Source organism: Solanum stenotomum, chromosome 5 (assembly GCF_019186545.1).
Source record: "Solanum stenotomum isolate F172 chromosome 5, ASM1918654v1, whole genome shotgun sequence".
In the NCBI taxonomy this organism is placed as follows: Eukaryota; Viridiplantae; Streptophyta; class Magnoliopsida; order Solanales; family Solanaceae; genus Solanum; species Solanum stenotomum.
The window spans coordinates 38,608,783-38,618,806 of NC_064286.1; the positions used below are offsets into that span (position 1 = coordinate 38,608,783).

Below are 10,024 nucleotides of genomic sequence, written 5' to 3' on the forward strand. Positions count from 1 at the left end.
GGTGGGAGAATCATTATTACAACCCGACTAAACAACTTAATGAAAAACTAGATATTTAAACATATAGAAGCAGGTTTAAATGCAGAAATTATATAGAGTTCCCATAAACTCCAAAGTTTAAACAAATAACTTAACTAATGCAGAAGAACAACCCCTAGAACCTAAAAGTCATTGTACCAAAACTCTACTAACGACAAGTCTAAGAACAAGGGGTACAACCCTGAAACTAAACAACACCTTAAACAAATAGTCTGAGTCCGAAAAGAGTGGACTTAAACAAAAAAGATCCATGGCAGCCTGAAAGAACTGGCTCACCCTTGAATTCGGTCACGCTCAATAGTCACTTAGCTGAGGTCTATCAATTGCCGCTTGAAGATGCCCTGTACTCAACAAAGAACAAGCAAGTGCAGTATCAGTACATAATCACAGTGTACTGGTAGGATCACACGGCTATCCCAATAAGTGAAACACATGCAAGTAACCACAACATTACAAAACAGGCATATACCAAACATATACAATATTAGTCATTTTTTCAGGATCAATGTAGCATCCCACGTTCTCAATAATACACATTGGTTATCAATTTAGAGCAACATATAGTCTTCCAATATCAATCATCATTAGATATGAACGTAATCATCACAAGTAGATACACAACACATTCAATGGTCCTCTCACGGAACCCAATTCAATGGTCCTCTCATGGAACCCACACCTAAACTGTTAGCATACCTGTACATGGTACCCGATCCAATATTTATGCCAAAACGTGGCAACCGATCCAATGTTTATGCCGAAACGTGGCAACCGATCCCATGTTTATGCTAGAACGTGGCAACCGATCCAAGTTAGTGTGTCGAAACGTAACACCCGATCTATTCAAGAAACCACAATCACAATGTATATTCTCACAATCATACAACAAGAGGTGATTCATGACATACAATTATTCAATTATCCTCATTTACGATTAGGGTGATCAATAATGCAACATTCGCATACATACATGCATTATAATGAGCAATTACAAACATATATCACACCAACGTGAAATCACAACCATCACCTACCTCGAATCCAAGATTGAATCCCCCTAAGGCACTTGAATCTTCTTTTTCGGATTCTTCCCACTTGTTCGTGGTCTAAAAATATACAATTAATGCAAGGATCAACAATCAAAGGTCTAATGATCCGGATTATAACAAACCCAATAACCCTAGACCAACCCAAGGTCCTAATACCCAATTTAGGGCTTTTCCACTATTAGTTTGAGATCAAAACCCTTCTCCAACAATAATTACCCACAAATTTACATTCTACGGATCGAAAAATGGATTCGAGGAGTGAAAACCCCTGTGGTCGTTCTTTAGCTCTCAAAGTTAAAAAGTGTAGAATAAAATGTTTTTGGGGTTATATTTTTGACTTAAGTCGCATCTGTCCCGCTATGGCCGGACCCATCCCGCTACAGCTGCAGCAATCCCGCTACGGCGGCATGCATAGAGACAGAATGCTGGAATTTGAATTCCAAGCTCCCATTTCACAACACACCTTCAACCCTTGACATTCAAAATCACCCGTTCACACTAAGATCATTTTCGGGAGTTCTACTCTCCCGAATTCAATTTCGTAAAGTCGTACAAGTTCCTTAACGTCTTAGCTATCTATTCATGTAATAAAAATCATAATTAAATCACCCAGTTGTTACCAGATTTCCCTAGACTTTACTGACTCCGATTTCGTCCAAATCTGGACTAGGTTAGGAAATTCGAAGTTGCTACCAAAAGTTTTCTAACCCCAATTCTATCTCCATTGGCTTTTCCCTAAAAACGAAATCAGGTCGTTACATTAAAATTTTAAGATATCTTTTAGATTTCCTCCATTTTTATCTATATAAATCCATGTATTTTTGTTTCATGTGATCTCCATCCAAGGTTATCCTTTTCATTTTATAGTTAAAGTAGTGAAGTGCTTATATCATTATTATAGTATTTTATTCATGCTTTAGTTTACCAAGATGAATAAGGCAACATGGGAGAAGGAGTCGACAAGAACTTGAAAATTTTGTATGAATTCTATAAAAAAAATCCATCAATATTGTTATGATTACAGTCCTAAGAAGAATGTGTACATTATATATATATATATATATATATAATTTTATTTTTGTATTTTCTCCCTATTAGACTTTTTTTTTATTTGGGCTCAAAATTAGTCATTTGTGACTTTATTGAAAGTTTGCTAACTACTAACCAATATTCAAATGTTACAGTTATATGTTTAAAAGAAATTGATTTTAAATATCAAAATACACCTCATTTGATATTTTTTGTCATATTAAAAAAATTTATTTGTATATTTCAATAGAATTTTTATCGTTCTAACAAATCTATAAAAATTCACATGAAATACACGTACTATGCACATGTTCAAAAATTAGCCGTTTAATATTCATCTATTCCAGTCCCTGGCATAGTATAAATTACTAGGCAATATAACAAGTTTGAAAATTTCTTCTTTACAAATATGGCATAATTTTGATGCGGATTAAAATGAGAGAGTGTCGTTTTCTAAAATTACTTCATATTATTAATGTTTAAATAAGGAGATTTCTCTTTTTGCTGCAATATTTATTTTCTTTTCCCTATATGTGGTGTACATTTAATGTGAAGAAAGTGGTCCTAATATTTTTTTTATTAATAAGTAGTAGTTGTGTGTCTATGTTTCAAAATTTATATCCTCACTTATTTTCCTATTATGTTTCTCATTTTCATATTCCTTCTCAACTCACTTACATAAATTAACAATGAAAAAAAATGTGGGGCACTGGGTTCCACATTTTTTTTTTTAATCCAACTTGGACAAAAGGTCCATTTATTAATGTAAAAAAAGAACAGAAAAGCCCATGAGAAGGGCAAAAAGGAAAGAGTACATAAACAGACAAAGAAATACTAAACACATGAATATCTGGAGAAAGCTCACGCCGTCCTTCATCTTCCAAATTAAGTCAGCGAACCTCCGACAAACTTTACCCAGATTGTTAGCGTTGAGCCGTTGAAGCATGGATCCAAGAGCTTGGGCAAAAATCACTTTTGCAGTAACAAGTCTCACTACTGCCATGAATTCGATTCCGTTGAAGACTTCTTCTGCTCCCAGTTTGGCTTCAATCCAACACTTCCGGGCATGTCCCTTTCCTTATGATAAAAGAGATTCCATTTGAGTGTTATATTAACCTTTTCCATGACTCGTGCAGGCTGAGCTCCGTAGAACTGATACCACTGCCTCAAACCATGGATTAGATCAACACAATCCTCTAGGATTTTAGGTCGAGGTACCCCTCAAGAACATGCCTTGTTATATCTGTTTCGAGATTCCAAATGTTGTTCATTCGATCTTGCGATCCTTGAGAAATCATTTTGTGCACTTGTATTCATCTTGATTGTTTAAATACTTGTTTTGCCCCTTCTTGAATTTGATATTTGGTGTTCCATTCTTGTCCAAATGTAGTATAGATTTTGCCTGTGCTGGTAGTTCCTAATATAATTAAATTGGATTGACACATGCAAAATTAACAACTAAATTAGTTAAGAAATCTGCCAGCCACAACCACTTCTTTATTGACCATAACATCCTTGATCTCCCTAATGTCTGCTGATATGACCCAAGGAACTTCCCAAATCCTATCTAAGATCTTCTTAATAATTAAGGAATCTGTCTCCATTACCAAGGGTAAAATATTATGGCTTAAGCAATACAATAAGCCATCTTTAAAACCTTTAATTTTGGCCTCTAATGCTGAAAAAAACTCCAACTTGCTAGCTCTAGCATACACCAAATCTCCCTGACCATCGCTTATACAAATTGCCCTGGAACACGGGCCATAATTGACTTGATAGGAACCATTAGAGTTGCATTTGTAACTTCCCCTCTCAGGACACTTCCACCTTATCACTGTGGTGCTTATCAGAGGTGTATAATTTTCCAGAAATTGCACAATATTTGGCTAGGTGGTAGGCATTTCTGTCAACCAAGGGTACCTTGCTCTTGCCATGAAATATACATTTCTATTGATCTCCAACACCATAGCATTCCTAGTCATATTTCCCCTATGAACTATCATATTTCTCCTTTTCCACAATTGCCAAATGATAAAAGATGGCATGGCTCTACATAAAGGTTTTAATTTAGTTGCACAGTCCTCTGTCTACCATTTGTAGATAGTATGTCTCATCTGATTGAATGGTCCTTGCATGCCCATAGCTGCTGCAAATAACTTCCATAAATAATGAGCATCAAGACATGATATAAATAGGTGGTTAAACGATTCCTGTTCATGACTATTACAACAACAACACTCAACGGAATCAGCTATCCTACACCTAACTAGGACTTCCCCTATTGGAATCCTTTTAAACCAAATTATCCACATAAGAAAAGATATTTTGAAAGGTAAGCCCTTCTCCCAAATAAACAATATATCTTTTTGAGGATCCTTCCTACTTCTGATAATATCCCATGCACTCTTTACAGAAAAGTTTCCTGTACTGTTTAGCATCCACCACTGCTTGTCCTTCTCTTCCACATGCTGAGTGTGACCCAGGATAAAGTTAACATGATCACAAATGTCTTTTCCTAATAGTTCTGTCATCAGGTTAAAATTTCATCTTCCATCCAATCTATGTTGATTAACTTCTTCTAGATTTTCATTAGCAACTTCATCAATAGGCATGATATAGTGTAGAGGTCTAAGTTGTGTCCAATTGTCATACCATAAGCTAGCATGACCACATCTAGGTTTCCACCATATTTCTTGATCAAAGTTATCTCTAGCCATTAACATTAGCTTCTAAACTTGAGATCCACCCCTCCATTCTACCACTTGAGGTCTATACCTCTTGCAGTACTTATTCCACATAAATTGGGACCATAGTGAATTTGTTGTTCTAAACTTCCACCAAAGTTTTGCAGACACAGCTTTGGACACATCAAATAGAGATCTGAATCCAAGACCCCCTTCCTCTTTAGGCAGACAAATGTCATCCCAGATTATCCAGTGCTCTGCCCTACTATTTTCTTTGAAGTTCCAAAGAAATTTTGCAAATATTCTATGAAGGTCCTTTATTACACATTTAGGTGGCACCAACACAGATAAAAAGTATACATGAATACTTTGCAATACATGATTGATAAGTACATCCTTACCACTAAAAGATATGAGCTTACCGTTCCAGATTTGGAACTTATTTTGAACTTTTTTAATCAGTTCATTAAAATGAAACTTCTTCATCTTTGCATGACTAATAGGGCATCCTAAGTAAATTATAGGAAAATTACCTCTCACAAATCTGGTAGCCTCCTCCACTTCATTTATAAGAGAATTACTAGCCTTTTTAAACATGTAAAAGAAGTTCTTATCTCTATTGATCTTTTGCCCTAATTTGTTTTCATACTCTTTCATGGTATTCATAATAAGATCAATAGATTTTTTCTCAGCAGCAACAAATATGATTGTATCATCTGCATAAGCAAGATGATTTAACTTCTCACTCCACTTTGGCATCCCATAACCTTTGAAGTCGGTGTTATAGAACAATTGGTTTAGTGCTTTAGTGAGCATTTCTGCAGTGATAATAAATAAAGCAGGTGATAAAGGATCCCCCCTGCTTCACCCCTCTAGAGGAATGAAAAAAACCATGTGCCAGGCCATTGATTAGTATAGAGTACCAGTTGTTGGCTATCAGTCTCTGGATCATGTCAACCACCACTGAGTTAAAACCCATATGTTCAAGTACTTTCACTAAGAAACTCCAATTCACCCTATCATAAGCTTTAGCCATGTTTAGCTTCATCACAACATTGGCTGGTTTTCCTCTTTTCCTAATATCTGTGATAATTTCCTGAGCTAGTAGTACATTTTTTGCTATGCTTCTACCCTTCACAAATCCAGACTGATTCATAGAAATTATTCTTGGTAATAAACCTTCCAGTCTATCATGTAATGGTCTAGAGATCACTTTATTTATAAAATTACTTAGACTAATCGGTCTCAAGTCTGAGAAGTTTTGAATGGAATCCTTCTTAGGCAACATAACCAAATTAGTGTGAGTGATAAACTTAGGAAGGGTATTTCCCTGGAAAAAAAATTGAACAATACCCACAATGTCGTCACCAACTATCTCCCAACAAGCCTGAAAGAAGTGTCCTGTAAAACCATTTGTGCCACACGTAGTCTCCCCATTAAGCTCGAAGACCACTTTTTTAATCTCACTGTACTCTGGAATTGTCTGTAATAATTCATTATCCTCTGTACTCACCAGAGGTTGAATGCTCTGTAAAAGGGAGAAATCACTTTGTAAGTTGGTTCCAGAAAATTGGTTCTGAAAGAAACTTATTGCTTTTGTTGCCACTTCATCCTCTCCTTGAGCCCATTGACCGTCAACGTTCATTATCCTCTGTATATTTGGCCACCTCCTCCTACCTCTGACCAATCCATGAAAATACTTAGTGTTCTTATCTCCATCTGACTGCCACTAAATGCTTGCCTTTTGCCTCCAAAACTCCTCCTCGTAGCGTATAAATATATTCAACATGAGCTTGCTGTAGAATAGCCCTGTTAGTTGATGTAGGGTTTTTCTCATAGAGATCTTCCTTCATTCTAACTATTTCTTCTCTGATATGCAGTTGTTTGAAGATATCACCAAATTGTTCCCCTACTCCATTTGGATAGAGCCATTTTTGTTCTTTTTAATCTCAACTTCCATTGTAAAAAAACATCATCAGAGTGATCTTCATTCCAGCTAGCCTTCACCACATCTTTAAAACCTACCCCGTTCGTCCAAAATTTTATAAACCTGAATGGTTTTATAAAATTCTGATTCTGACCTCCACATTTTAATAGTAAAGGTGCTTGATCAGATCCAATCCTTGCTAAGTGTTGCAGTTCCATGTTGCCAAGTAGATCCTGTAGCTTTTGATTAATCAATAATTTATCCAATCTTTTGAATATACATTCTGCGTCAGCTCTTCCATTCCACCAAGTAAATGGGCTGCCAGAGAAACTTGTATCAAACAGCTCACAAGAATTGATATAGAAGGAAAAATCCTCATATTCTTGGATATAAACAGGAAGACCTCCTATCTTTTCATCTTCCCCCAGAATCACATTAAAATCTCCCCCAACCAACCAAGGCTCTAAATACTGATCATCAATGAAATACAAGTCATTCCAAAGTTCTATCCTCTCCTCTGTTGAACATTTGGAATATATCAAAGTAAGCACTTGTTTTCCATCCTCCAACGTGAGCTGAAGAGTGATCTGCTGCTCAGTATCTGAGATCACCCCTACCTGAATATGTTCCTTTATAAATACCCAAATCTTTCCATTTGAGTTATAGTTCACATAATGCATCCCTAACCTCCTCTTAAACTTTTGTATTTGCCTAGTATCTTGAAATGGTTCCAGCAAAGCAATTAAGAAGAATTTGTGGTGTCTGTGTAACATTTGAACTCTGTGAAATGCATTTGAGTTCTCACAGACCTTATGTTCCAAATGAGTGCTTTCATAATCATCTAATTGATGATTTTACCACCCTCTTTGCCTGTATTCTTGTTGGTTGAACATCAGCCTCCTTTTTATTTTTACCTTTTTCTAAAGGAGAGATTCCAGCCTCTCTACATACCTCCATTGCGTTTTGATCACTATTCACTACATCTGTATCTTCTATGAATGCACTGGCAGCCTTGCTCTCCACCACCATAACCTCTTGACTTTGATGTGATATTAGTGTGTGGAGTTTTTCCATCGGGGCTGATTTTGCACTACAAATCATTATTGATGACCTATTATCTCTCTCTATTGTTGGTATAACAGGAACTATAACTGTTTCACAAGAAAGACTTTCTTCAACCATTTGGAGGGGAATTTGGTAATCTGCCTCAGCTAGCTCTTTCAAGAGTAAGCTGTCAGCCTCTTCTTTATGTTGTTCCTCCACTGCGGCAACAACCTCGAATTCCTGTTTATTCGTTTGCTTGAGACTGATATCTTTTGTATTTTGCTTTGTAGGTACAATCATCAGCTTCCTCTCTCCTTCTCCAATCACTACATCTATCATCCCTTGTGTCTGCTGACCATTATGCACCAACTGTTCCTCTATTATATCCCCATTATGTTGTGTTGCTGTTTTAACTGTATTGTCCTGCTCTGTGGTGCTATTAATGCTACATGTGTCTCCCCCTCCCCTTCCGTGATAATTTGCAAATGCATTAGTTATCCATTCCTTTGTCAAAGAGTGATGATGAACCTTGTTAGCTTCCATTGACTCTTGAATTCACTGGTTGTATCATTACTATCATTTCTCCCAGAAGATTCCTCTGGATGCACCTCTTCTTTCTTTTCGGCCAGTGCAGCAAAAACATTATCAATATTAATGCCTTCTCGTCTTCTTTATCGTGTTTGGTTAACAAAAATAAAATATAAAAAAAATTCAATTAAATTTTGTTGAACCCGTTGGTGTCCCCTTAAATTTGACATCAACTTCTATTTAGACACCTCACGTAGACTTTGTTCATTTTAATAAACACCTTATATTAGCCCTGTTGTGTCATTTTAACACATTTTTCACAATTAGCAAAATTATTAAAAATAGTGTGACATACTCGTCGATGATGTGTCAAAGTGCCAAATTAAATGAAGACATTTGTAGTTGATCCCAAAATAATTCTTAAACAATGAATTTTAAATAAAAATAAACTTAGCCCATGAATTAACGACACACGACATTTTTTCCCAAAGAATTATATAAGGGGGTTGAATCATTTAAAAAAAAAAATCTAATTTGCAGAACTCCCCCACCCACCCACCCACTCTGAGCCCAATCATATTGTCACGATTCGAAACTTGAGTCATGATGACACCTATTATAACAGTGGTAAGTAAGTCAATCTGTAACCTGAAACACAAGTAATGGGTGTAAGCGTAGAATATTGTAACACCTAGGAAATTAGAAATTGAGTTCGGATAGAAAAAAGGTGCATTTTTGGTACTGAATGACGCAGAGTCTACAAAATCAACCTACAGATAGGAAGTCCTACGGGAGCTGTAGGAAAGCAATCGTAGGATTGACTTGAGTTTTGGGAAATGTCAAGTCTCAGATGTTTGACCTACGAATGAACCGGGACGAGTCATAGAGTGGTCTAAGGGCCATAGAAGGGACTCGTAGAGGTGATCCAGACTTGGTGAAATTTTGGACTTGAACTCAGATTCTATGGATTGGACCTGTTATGTCGCGATTTTACTATCTTAAGAAAAATATCTTTTTGAAATGTTCTAAGTATAAAACAATTTAAGAAATATACTTAAAAAGAGTCGCCACTTAATTTTTAAAAGAAATTAAGAAAACTTAATTTTAAAAGGTCTTAACAGATAAGCCTTTAAAAATTTAGAGAAAATGAATAAGAGCTTCAAATTTCTACTTTAAGAAGGTATTAGCACTTACGTAGCCGCTAACACACGTTTATCCAACGACTTGACTAAAAATATATGACTAATATTTTAGAAAAATAAATAAGTACACCAAAGAACATTTTGGGGTTCTTATGAAAAATAAAACTAATTAATCATTTGAAATGAATTGAAAGTTATCAAAACTTCTAAAAAAATAGATTAAGATTGACACTTCAAAAGGAAAGAAAAACAAATCCTTTAGGATAAACACTTTGAAGATGAGATAAAAATTAAGACTTTAAAAGAAAGATTATGCAAGAATTTATTTGAATCACTTTAAGGATTATAACTTAAACCAATTTGATCAATTAAAGCAAGAAACTATCCTAATTAGTAGAAGACAAGTGAAAATTTTGACTAAGAATATTAAATTAAGTAAATAAGAACACAAAATTGATAAAATAAAATTCATTAAAATTAAACACATAGAATATGGTTCATCTTTTGGGGAATTCGACTAAGTTACTTATTAATTCTAAAGTTAGAGCTAAATAAAAAAAAAACAGACAATATATAATCACA

The 10,024-nt window shown here is 35.4% G+C and overlaps 1 long non-coding RNA gene across 1 annotated transcript; it reads left to right on the forward strand.

Annotated features, from left to right (window-relative positions):
- The first annotated feature begins 3,108 nt into the window (after positions 1 to 3,108).
- LOC125865878 (uncharacterized) lies at positions 3,109 to 8,402 on the forward strand. The gene is made up of 3 exons (XR_007446417.1): positions 3,109 to 3,331; positions 7,871 to 7,954; positions 8,063 to 8,402. It is a non-coding gene; the product is annotated as an uncharacterized LOC125865878 (long non-coding RNA).
- Positions 8,403 to 10,024: the final 1,622 nt, after the last annotated feature.